The 12,488-nt window shown below is 51.6% G+C and overlaps 1 protein-coding gene across 1 annotated transcript in view; it reads left to right on the top strand.

Annotated features, from left to right (window-relative positions):
- The window catches only part of CDRT4 (CMT1A duplicated region transcript 4), an 84,259-nt gene that overhangs the window by 17,960 nt on the left and 53,811 nt on the right, over positions 1–12,488 (top strand). The window lies entirely within an intron of this gene.

Here is a 12,488-nt window from a genome sequence, read left to right as displayed (position 1 = left end):
GAATCCCACCCCAGCCCTCTGAGGATGGGGCCAGGGATCTGTGCTTAACAAGTGGTCCAGGGGTCCTGATGCTCACGGAGAATCACTCCTCTACATGAGTGCTGATGAAGCTGTACTTTCCAGCTCCTTGAGCCTCCCTTGCCCTTCTAGAAATTAAGTCCGACGTTGAGCATATTTAAAGGTATCGGATTGCCGAACTTTTACATATCAGCTGTTGTAAGTTATTTTTACAGAGTCACAAATACTACCGAAGAGGGGAAATGAGCAGTATTACAGTGGCTTCTGAGCCGTCAGGTGGAGGCAAGGGAAGCCCATCCTGTAAACTCAAGGCCATACTGATCTGGAGGAAGACAGAGACTGAAATGATTTTCTGATTAGAACAAAGAGACAAGGGAAAATGGGACTAATTAAAAACCCCTCTATCCTCCGTCTTTGTAGGACTACCATTATCTCTATTGGTACTTTATATGATTCTAATTCTTCAGGACCTAAAATCAATTCCTTTGGGTTCCTGGAATCTGTAGAAACATCTAGGATGCTTTTTTCTTTCCTGCTATGATTTATTAATGAACTATTTATTAGAAGATTCAATCTTGGAAAGATGAAAAGGAAAAACATAAAATATAAGTATAAGATTTAATTTTTTTTTTTTTTTTTTGCGGTACGCGGGACTCTCACTGTTGTGGCCTCTCCCATTGCGGAGCACAGGCTCCGGACGCGCAGGCTCAGCGGCCATGGCTCACGGGCCCAGCCGCTCCACAGCATGCGGGATCTTCCCGGTCCGGGGCACGAACCCGTGTCCCCTGCATCGGCAGGCGGACTCCCAATCACTGCGCTACCAGGGGAGCCCATATAAAATTTAATATTTATAAATTGAGTTGGTTACAAAATCTCAGAAGTGTCCATTAATTCACCTTTAAAAAAGTATACACACAGCACACTTTTATTTAATACATAAATGTCCACATCTATTATACCGTCTTTAGAAATTGCAATAAGATCATCTTGATGCTTTTTTTGCCCTATATTGTGTTTTCTGATACTAGTAATGACAACGATTGGACCATCTCTGAAGGCTTCATTGGGGCAAATTTATGCCTTGAGATCAGGGACTGTCTCTCTTATGGTGATGCATTGGAGCGAAATAGGACCCTTGTCCTTGATGACAGTGAGCACTTCCCAATCTGTAATGTCATTGTTTGCCCATAATAACCTCTCACAGTTGTCTGGCTCTGAGGTTTTCAAAGCTCTTTGATGTTCAGTCTTGTATTTTGTCTTTATAAAATACCTCTAGTGGAGACAGGGTATCTGTGATTAACTCTTGTGATCCCATTTCCTTAGCTGTGAAGCGTGGGTGGTGGCTTGTCCAAGGTCACATGACCTGTGGGTGGCTGCCCCTCCCATTATCCTTCTTAAAATGAAAAGGGCCAGTGACTCTGGTTCTCCATTTTTAAGGAAAATACATTAATACGTGTAAAATCTCAAGTGTGTGGTTAGGACTTGGTAAAGATTAGCTGTTACTACCTTGTCATTGTTGAATGTGGGGCATGACAGAGGGATGAAGTGGCTTTCTGGTGACAGCCAGGCCATTAGAGAGCTGGAACTCTGGGGTGACTGGGCCCTCAGCCCCGAACTCTTTCCCTGAACCACGGGGAGCGGACATATCTGACCCATGAGGAGGGCTCCCGGGATTTCATCTTGTCTTGCTTCGTCCGTTTCTGCTTTTATCTTCCTCCAGCCCGTGCTCTGCTCCACCACTCCCTCCCCTGGGATTTGATGCCAGAACCTCTGACAAAGCACAGAAATATTTACTGAACATGTACTGCATGCAGAACACTGTCCTAGACACGGGGTGAGGCAGCTATAAACCAGGGCCTGTGTTTCATTAATTCTAAGTAGCACTTAAAACACATTCCAACAGCTCTGAAAGCACGGTGTGTCTTATAACCTATAGCTCTGGGTGCACAGAGAGAAACAATAGGGAAGCCATGGGGAGGGGCACGGGGAGGTGTTGCAGGAAGCGGGACCTCTTCCAGGGCCTGAGAGTGGGCTCTTGTCTAACCCTTGGAAATGGATTATCCGAGGAGACACACCTGCTGATGAAGCAAGAGGTTTCATCGGGAAGGGGCGCCCGGGTGGAGAGCAGCAGGGTCAGGGAACCCAGGAGGACTGCTCTGCCACGGGGCTCGCAGTCTCGGGTTTTATGGTGATGGAGTTAGTTTCTGGGTTGTCTCTGGCCAATCATTCTGACTCAGGGTCCTTCCTGGTGGCGCACGCATCACTCAGCCGAGAAGGATTCTGGGAGGTTGGTAGGACATGGGGACTGGCAACAGAGGGGTCTGGGGGCTTGTGAGCCCCGTGGAAAAGTAACAGGGAAGAGCTAAATTGGACTCCACGTTGGATCTGCTTCTTTGACTTTAACCTTTGCTTTTCTTTGCTTTTGTCATTATAATTGTACATAATGACCTGCCTCAGGGAACCTTGCCCACCTGTGAATGGCTGCAAGAAAAAAGAAACTAACACATCCCCTCACCGAGGCCGGTCATTCCAGGCGATGTTTTGCAAGACTGATGGCCCTTTTACTTTACTTCCTCACTGCCCTCTCTGATTCTATAAAAGAAACCGGCATCCAGACCCCCGATAAGACGGTTTATCGGAGACGCTAGTCTGCCATCTTCTCGGTCTGCCGGCTTTCCGAATAAAGCCGTCTTCCTTGCCTCAACACCTCGTCTCCCATTCATTGGTCTGTCATGTAGCGAGCAGAGCAAGCTTGGACTCGGTAACATAAAGAGCAGCTGGAAGTCTGGACGCTGGAGACTGGTGTCTGAGGAACGGGAGCGCAGCTCCCGGCCAGGTTGGAGCAGGGCACCGTGGGCAACTGCAGGGCCTGAGCAGGACACAGCCCCCCTGGCCCACGTGTCTGGGGTCCGAGCGGACATCAGTGGCCTGTGGTGTCTCTCCATTCCTTCCAGAGGCTTTTTAACAAGACAGGACCATCATTTATTTCCACTTGCTTCGTTTACTGCAAATTCCCCTCCTCCTCTAGATTTCACCAGGCCACACACTGACTAGGTAATTGAATTTGCACAGCGTCTTCTCTTGGTTTGTTTTGTTTAACACGAGGTTGGAAGCACAAATCTCCACTCTTCAAAGGACTGGACGTTAGAAACAACCCAGCTGGGCTCCAGACTGGAATTAACAGCAAAAAAAGGTTGATAGAAGTACGGAGGTAGCAAAATGAGACAAAGAGGGCTGTCCGAACGCCCCACAAATCTTTAGTGCTCGTCACCGTTCATTTCTAAGGACTGAAGCGTTCTCATTTATGGAACTTTTGCCGCAAGGACCTTTGATGGAATTCTTCCCCCCAGAGCTTCTGAATTGAGCTGGTCGCCGGAAACCTCCAGCCCCACCCTAAAAGCCTCCTCCTTCCCGCTGAGCTTCAGGCCGCGGCCATCGGGTGGCGCCACCTGCGTGCTTGGGCCAGGGGTGGGGTGCGGGGCAGGCCGCGCCAGGCTTTCTTCAGGCGCCTGGAACGCATTAGCGACGCCCGCAGGTCTGACTCTCGTCTCCTTGGAAGAGACGTGGGGAGAGAGAGAAACAGCCTGAAACACCGGGGAGGGGAAGAGAGGGGAAGAGGGCCGAGCAGATGCAGAGCAGCCCGGCGTCTTGGAGGGCAGGGTGTGCCTCCGCCCCTCGCTCGCCTCCAGCCCCACCCCTGGCACGTCCGCTCCGGTGGACGGGGCGCACGGCCTGGAGGAAGGAAGCGGTGAGCCAGAGGGTTCCAAACAAAGGGTGACATGACAGGGTCCCCAGAGCGCAGGGCCTGCCAGCCCCCCTCATACTGGCATGGCGGTCCCTCCTAGGCGGGGACCAGGAGGGAAGGGCGGAGGCCGTCCACCTTCCTCCTCTGCATGCATACCCTTGCTTCCGAGGGTGACTGATGGGTACAGCTGAAGGGGTCCAATTCCAGAAACTTGCTATGTCACTCAATCACCCCTCCCCCCCTTGGATTTCCCCTTTTATTATTTTTCTGGGCCTTGATGGTGGAAAGTGGTTAGTGCCTAAAAGGCTATGTGATCCATTGTCCAGTGAGGTCCAGGCATCTTTCTGGGTGGGGAGAGGGGGCAGAGGGGGACGGACATGGGGACAGAGGGCCAGCCAGGCACCCTCTCCAGGTAGAGAGTGAGGTCCAGTTCTCCCTCCCCTTCTTGCGGCCAGAGATGCCTTCGTGGCTACGGTGGACGGGAGCTCTGCCTGTAGCCCTGCCCGCTGAGGGGTTGTTTACCCTTGCTTTCAGGCAGGTGGCACCCCCTGAATCTGGTTGTCTCACCCTTCCCACCTAAACCACGTAGTTTTCAACCAAGGCAGCTGGCTGCCTCGCTGGGGACAAACTCATCGTTCTCTCACTGCTCCTGAAGGCTGTGTTTTGGCGAAGCGTGTGGAAGAGTGTTCAGAGCTGTGAGCAGAGCTCCAGGCCAGGCCAGGCTGGCTTTTTGTGAGGCTCTTCTCTGGCCCCCTTCCCCAGGGGCTCCCTGAGGAAATATCATTAGTAGCAGGTCACAAGGCTTCGGATTGGGGGCCTGCTGCAGCCGGTCCCACAAATGTGATGTCCCCCTCTTTCCCCAATGACACATTGAATGAAATAGAAACTATTGTTAATAGGTCGCCAAAGTCAGCTCGAGATTGGGGAGGTAGGCTTTGTGTCTATGGAATTAAATAATCTCCAAGTGGTCAGAATGAACTCCAAATGGAATAGAGGACAAAAGAAGAGGATCTAGTGATCATAGTGAATCCCAAGTTGACATGGGTCATTGGGATGGGACAGTGATGACTAGGGAGGGACATTGGGAAAACCCCGACGGAAAGGCTCCAGCTGCACCTGGCACCTTCTCTCTGTTATTAGGAGACGCTCAAGTCTTGGTCTAAGAAGTTTAGGGGAAATACACGATTGGCTAAACAAGTTATAAGTTCCTTAAGGGCAGAAATTGTGTCTTCTACATCTGTCGTATCTCCCACACGTCTTAAAATTTAATAATTGCATATATCCTTAAGAGTTTACAAGGTATTTTCACATACGATGAATTTTCAACAAATTCTCATTGAATGATTGAATAAATCATAGAATGAAAAACAATTTTGCAAGTTCAAAGAGGTCAAGTAATCAAGAATCCAGCATAATAATTGTCATACGTTGTATGGCCTGGATGGTCAGGTCTCCCAATGGATTCCATCCAATACAAATTAGATAAATTGTAGCCTGCTGGGTTGATATGCAGGACAATTAAAAAAAAATCAAAACAGAGGCAGAGAAACCACATAAATGTCCTTTCCTGCAGCCAGGCCCATAGTCCCGGAACAAGACGGGGGCTCTGACCGGCAGAGCCTTCCGGGGGAGAGTTAGGGCCACCGCAGCAGGGAAGCTCTGTGACCCCGGGGAGGCCTGAGTCTCTCTGTGCTAATTACCACCTGACACGTCCCCAGAGGAAGGTCCATCCGTCCTCTCTGGAAGGGGACTCGCCGGCTTGGAGGCGCAGAGACACAGAGCTGCTCAGGAATTTCCTTGGGGCTTCGAGTCATCATGTTTCTAAGCTGGTTTTACTGTAGGGAGACTGAGGCACAGAGCTGAGAAGAGGTTTGCCTGATGTCCCACAGTCGTGGCCGAAGCGACACTCAGACGGGCCCCCTGGCAGGGCCACAACCGGACCCTGATGGCTTTGGAGGGGGAGCTGGAACCAGCTCGGGGAGCGAAGCATCCGGGTCACACTGTCATGTTTTACTTCCTTGCTGTGTCCTGCTGTCATCCTGGAGGAGGTCAGTACTGAAAAATATATATTAAAAAACCCAACATTTGTTTTGTTTGTTTTCAAAAAGTGTTAGCCGTGGATAAAAGCAGCCTGCCGGAGAAAACCAGAGAACCAGTTTTACTCCCAGCTTTATTCCCGGTCTCGAACTTGGTGACAAGATGAGGGCACGTTGTCTCTGAGTCCCCATCTGCAGAATGAGGGCGCCAAACTGGATAATTTTGGAAGCACTTCTCAGCTCTAACATTTGATGAGCTTTGTGGTCTGTTTTATGTGGGCGTGTGCTTGATTTTGGAGCGAGCTTCGAAGCATGGCTTTGGAAGCGATTGTTATCGTACACTCTCGCCCCCTGCCACTGGCCGGGAGAGAAGGACTGGCTTTGGCCGTGGGTGGAACCTGTGCTCCCGGGGGATTGGCAGCTGCTTGGAAGTTACAGGACGAAACTGCCCGTGTTCTTCTATTGAGCAGAATCCACGCATTCCTTGGACCCCTTCTCGTCACCAGCTCCTCTCCCCAGTTCCCGGCCTTCAGCCTGCTTTCTGTAAAGGAAATTCTAGGCTTCGGAAGACTCCAACACCCAAATAATCTGTTCGAAGGAAGCAGAGCAAATGACGGATGTTTCTTCTCAGTGTTCTTCAAATGTCTCTGGGCCTAGAGCACTCCCAGCGCAGGCATCGAGCATGTGCTTGGGGGGTGCTTGGGATGGAAGCCAAGGCAGGAACAGCTGTCCCCGGGTTTGGGTATTTAACTTCTGACGTTGGAGCCTCAAGGGCTGGTATTCCCTCTCTTGAGACTTGCCCCCTCCATAGGATAGAAAGCCACGTCTGCCTCAAGCTTCTCCATTTCCAATAAGTTCACGAGTGCCAGGGGCTCATGTTTTCAAACTTTGTACTCGGCTTTGCAAGAAAGGGAGCTCTGTTTCTTATAATCATGATATTAACATTATTAGTATCCTTAGATTCTCGATTCTGGGGCTTCCCTGGTGGCACAGTGGTTGAGAGTCCGCCTGCCGATGCAGGGGACACGGGTTCGTGCCCCGGTCCGGGAAGATCCCACATGCCGCGGAGCGGCTGGCCCTGTGAGCCATGGCCGCTGAGCCTGTGCATCTGGAGCCTGTGCTCCGCAACGGGAGAGGCCACAACAGTGAGAGGCCCGTGTACCGCAAAAAAAAAGAAAGATTCTCGATTCTGAGGTTCAATTCTAACTGAGAGTAGGAAACACAACTTGGCTGATTCAGAGTCAAGTCAGGAACTTTCTGTGTTTTCCGCTAAAATTCAGATCTAGGGTTCTCACACTGCCTTTGTTTTTCCAGAAAGGTGTCTGAGTCCTGTCACCCATCATCTAACACAGGCGGGGGCAGTGGAGAGGCCTCAGTCCCAGGGATGCTGTATCAGCACTATACCCACTGATGTGTCCTTATCCTTACCGGGTTTCAAGTCGCTTGGTCCCTACTGCATGTGTGTCCTGGCCCTCGGACATCAGGTGCGCTAGCTCTCAGGTCCCTGTCTGCTCCCCTTCAAGCAGTGGCCGCTCCCCTGACCCCAGGGTGTGCAGGACTCTCTGAGGAGCTTAGCCGTCTGGACTGACCCCCTGCAGGGGTCTCTGTCCCACTCTCCCGGGGCCACCTTCCCCTGGGGGATGGAAACACTCTCGCCTGAGAGCAACTTAGACACTCCCTTTGGTCTGGAGGAGAGACAGGTGAAGGAGAAGAACAGACTTAAGTTCCCTTAGAAGGTCCCTCCCGCCGCCCCCCCCCAATTATCTCCAGAGCGGGGGTGGGGACGATGGGAGAGCCCCAGGCGGGTTTGGAAACACCGCAAGAGAGTCATGAGGGCAGCTCGCTCTGTTCCCTCCTGTGCAAAGGCCGTTTTTGCCTTGAAAATTCATCCTCAACACAGCAGTGAGGTACACCTCCCTCGTGAGCTACCTGGAATCCTGAAAATGGCCTTTCCGGATATAATTTTCATCCAGGAAGTTTTAACTCAAGGACTTTTTTCAAAACCTCAAGAATGTGCTTCCTCCCTGAGTCCCTGCGTCCTGCAGGGTGGAAAAGGAGGACCTTGAACTTGGGCTCATTTCCTCACAAGATGAGCTGAAAAGGTGAGCTTTCAGTGACCACAAGTTGACCATATTCACAGTTTTCATGATTTACCTCACCGCTGAGTCCTGGCTGGGAGGGCCAGCTCATCAAGCAGACAGGCTGCACCTGCAGCTGAGCATCGGGGCTCAGAACAGAATCGCCACCTTAACCCGTCCTCTTCTCCTAGAGCGTGGATTTCCAAGGAAAGACAGAACCAAGAATCTGTGTGCTGTTTCTACCCCCCCATCATCTCCTCTCTCCTTCTCTCTCTCTGTCTACCCACATAGCTGACGCGTCTGCACATTAGTGGTTTAGACCATAGCTTCTCAACTTTGGCACTGCTGACCTTTGGGCAGGTAGTTCTTTGTTGTGGGGACAGTCTTTGCATTGTAGGATTTTAGCAGCATCCCTGGTTTCTACACGCAGACACCAGTAGCACTCCCCCTCCCCCCGCTCCAGCTATAACAACCAAAAATATTTCTAGATATTGCCACATGTCCCTTGGGGAGGGGGAGGCATGCAAAACTGACCCCCAGTTGAGAACCACCAGTTTAGACAAATTGCAGATGAAAGTATCTGCTGTCACATTCAGCAGTAATCGTTCTTACACGTAATCACTGACATTATGGTCAGTGATGTTATAGCAGATGGATCCAGTAGGATCATGTGATAAAGGAATTTATTGATAAATTAAAAGGAAAGCATTCTTTTATTCTAAGCCCAACATTTGTCATATCTTTTAGTCTTTTTACCCCCAGCATCTTTGAAATAGTGTGAGCTGTTTTTGCTACTCTAGTTTCACTCAGAATAATGTCTCTGTGTTTTGGTCTGTACCATTAGTGACAAAATAAGTTTATTTTCCTTGGGAAACATGATTTTGCATTTTTTTCTACAAAAAATTAATTGATTTACCTGGAAGTGATTTTTTTAAAAAAATTAATTTTTGGCTGTGTTGGGTCTCCATTGCTGCACGCAGGCTTTCTCTAGTTGTGGCGAGCGGGGGCTACTCTTTGTTGCGGTGTGCGGGCTTCTCATTGTGGTGGCTTCTCTTGTTGCGGAGCGCGGGCTCTTTGTGCGCGGGCTTCAGTAGTTGTGGCTTGTGGGCCCTAGAGCGCAGTGCCTCCCGGGCCCCGGAGCAGGGCACGGGGGCCAGAGCCCGCCGTGGGTGGCGGCCAGTGATAATGCCACCCGGCTCTCCTGACAAGCGTGACATGCAGTGAAGGACGCTTTCATCACAGTTTGCCCAGAATAGCACCATCGGCATTGCCGCCTTCAGGTTCCTGTCAGGCCTCCAGGAGGACAGGTGGTGTTCAGCCCCTTTTAGGGAAGATGGAGCTTGAGTCAGCAGTGTTCCTTCAGACGAGGACACCAGAGCCGAGAAAGACAGCACTTTGTTCCTGTGACTCCAGACGCCCAGGGGTCCTTCTCCCAGCAGGACAGCAGGACCCTGCGGGCAGGGGCAGGTGTCCGGTTCCAGGAGTCCCCCCGCTGCCCCGGATCACACAAAGCTCTCAGCAGAAAAGGGTGAGGCTGCTGTTTCTGCCCTGGATGCGCTGTGACTGAGGGATCAGTTTCACCAGAGGGTGAAGCCCGGAGCTGAAACGCAGACGGACAGCTCCACAAAGCTGGGCCCTGGGGGTTTGCACTGCACAAATCCCTTCTTTTGACAAAGACTGGCGCTCTGGGGCGCAGGACAGCTCAGCAGTGGATGCCGGCCCCAGCAGCGGCTCTGGCTGCCACCCAGGGTGGGCTCTGGTCCCTGTGTCCTGCTCCCCGGGCCCGGGAGGCACCGGGCTGTCTTCCCCTCCAACAGCCCTCAGTCTTCGCGCCAGGACGAGGCTTGGGTTGGGGAGCCTGCTCCCTCCCGTGCAAGGTCTCCGAGAACACAAGTTCATCTCCGGTTCCCTCAGCCTGGTAGCTGTGTGATCGCACCTCCACGCCCATTTCTCTCTGGGAGTTTGGGGTCACTGGTGTGGGTGGGGGGTAGGGGGGCCTCCAGCAGCGCCATTCCTTTGAGTGACCCCAGAGTGACCCCCACGGGGGCAAGATGGTGATGGCTGGTTTTGCCTCTTTAGCACAGGGAGGTCTGGGGAAATGGGGATGTGAAAAACTGAAGCTAGGTTCATTTAAGAACAATTTTGTGTTGCCTCCATTTAAAAAAGTCTCACCGAAGGGTCAAGAGTGCTGGTTAGGAGGATGGTTAGCTGTGGTTGTTGGGGGAGAACTTGTCGGAGAGCCGGGTGGCTTATCTACTATTATTACTGTTCTTGCTATTATTACCCTTCTAACATTTACCTCCTGCGACCACTGGCCAGACGTGATGGGTAGCGCCTCACTTGTTCCTCATAATCCTGCTGTCATCCCCATTTGACAGTTGAGGAAACTGAGACCCGACAGATTGTGTGTTTGCCCAGAGTGGTGAGTTGCTGAGTGGAGGTTCCAGGCACCCTTCCTGGCTTTGGGAACTTTCATAAGACTGACGTAATGGTCTCCCTACTTGGAAAATCCAGGGTGGGTTAGTTGACCTTCAGTGACTTATTTGTTCTCACACGTATTCCCTTACATCCTAATTTCTGAAAGTCCCTTCACTTGGGCCACAACCTAAGAAATGCATGAAGTGGAATCTTCTACCTGTGCTTCCTTCCTTCCCCAATCTTCACCAGGGCTTCCTGCACCCCCGAAGGGAACCAGTGCCTTTGTGGAATTTACCGTTATTTCTGCTTCCGTGAGAAATCATGAATGAGAACAGCTTGAAGTACTTCCTTTCCATCCAACGATGGAATGGCAGGTGTTGGCCAGCAGGTAGCAAATCATTTGCAGGAGGCATAGGGTGCTAGTATCACCCTACTTCCAAAAGTCTGTTTTCCCCAAATTGTTCCATCCTGCCTCTCACCCTCAATTAGGTAAATGAGGAAATTAAGGCTTAGAGGGGGCCTTGACTGTGACCGCCAGTACTCTGTAGACCTGGACCAGAGTTCAGCTCTCTGGATCCTCATCGGGAAACCCCAGGAGGAATGAGTGCCGTGAAGCCTCTCCCGCTCTGGAATGTTCGGATTCACGGCACAGGGCGCTACAGGGGGCCTGGAACATTCCAGAGGAAACAAACGCAAGATGAGCAGAGAGACGATGACCTCGGAGCAGCAAGCTCACAGTGCCTGGGTGAGGGTGGCCGGAAACTTCCCAGAGGTGGTGGCCACCCAGGTCAGAGGACACCAACAGGAAATGCTGCCTCCCAGGGCCCGCAGGCTGGGAGGAAGCCCGGCCTTGCCTCTGGGCTGCACTGCTTGGAGGTCTCCCTGCTTCCAAAGACAGTCGGCCCATGGTGACTCAGGCTTCCCGAGCAGCCTCTTATCTCAGCCAGCACGGACATCTGTGCCTTCCTCGCCAGAGACGCTGCCCAGGGGGGTATCACCACGTCCCCCAGCCTGATGAATGGCCCTTCCCCGCTGTGCAGGGAGGGTCCCAGGATCTGCCCTCAGCAGCGGCAAAGGCTCGGTGACTGTCTCTCCAGGATTTCTGTTTGTTTCTGCTTCCCTGCCCTCCTCCCTCTGCCCCGAGGCTGCTGGAAGTCCAGGAGGAGCTGACTCATTCTCCCATGAGCTTCTCGCCTGTAGGAGGGCCAGAGCCATCGCTCTAGCAGCCATTTGCTTCCAGACTAGATCAGGACAAGAGGCCTGGATGGAGAGAGGGTGCTGATGGTGCGTGAGGAGCACGTGTTGTAAACCGGCCTCGTGATGGGTTCTCTGGACATGGTTTGCCCAGAGGGAGGTGGTGTAGGGTGAGTGCCAGGCACAGCCAAGCTCTCTCCGACCTGACCACCCATGTTCTACCAGAGAGAAGATGACCACACACCTCCTCGAAGACCGTCTAGAAAGGGGCTGGCAAGGGGTGCGAAAATCCCATCTGAATTTTCTGGTTGATGGTGGTGGAGACCATGGAGCTTTCCTGCACGAGAGGGTTCTGTACGGTCATCAGACTGTCTCAAGGGCAAGTTCTCAGCAAATGTGTTCCCTGAGGGCTACTGCTTTTCAGCTGAGCTTTAGTCTTGGAGCTAAGTTAAGAGTTAAGGATCTCTGAGCTCCTTTCATTTTCGAACTGAGGAAAGAAGAGTCTCAGAAGAGCTAAGTGATTGACCCAGATCCTTACGCTATTAGTAATACTGCTCAGACTCAGATGTAAGTTTCCTGACTCACAGTCCAGTGCAGTTTCTAGCAGATCCGCCCTCCTTCCACAGAGTGGGCAGTTTTTATTTTCTAAACAGCTCCTTTGCCAACTAATAAGTTGGTAGAAGATGTCAGCCTCAGCATGACAGGCTCAGTATGACAGAACCCAGATCCTCTGATTTAAAAACAGCCCTTTTATACCAGTGGCCAACAGGTACATGAAAAAGTGTTCAACGTCACTAACCATCAGGGAAATGCAGTGCAAAATCACAAGGAGAGATCAGCTCACGCCTGTTAGGATGGCTGTCATCAAAAAAACAAGAGGTGTGTGATGACGAGGATGTAGAGAACAGGGAACCCTCATCCACTGTGGGTGGGAATGGAAATTGGTGCAGCCACCATGGAAAATAACTTGGAGGCTGCTCAAAAAATTAAAAGTAGAAC

The sequence above is a fragment of the Globicephala melas genome, chromosome 20 (assembly GCF_963455315.2).
Source record: "Globicephala melas chromosome 20, mGloMel1.2, whole genome shotgun sequence".
NCBI classification, from domain to species: Eukaryota; Metazoa; Chordata; class Mammalia; order Artiodactyla; family Delphinidae; genus Globicephala; species Globicephala melas.
The sequence above is the reverse complement of the archived record's forward strand: the minus strand, read 5'-3'. Positions and strand labels throughout refer to the sequence as shown.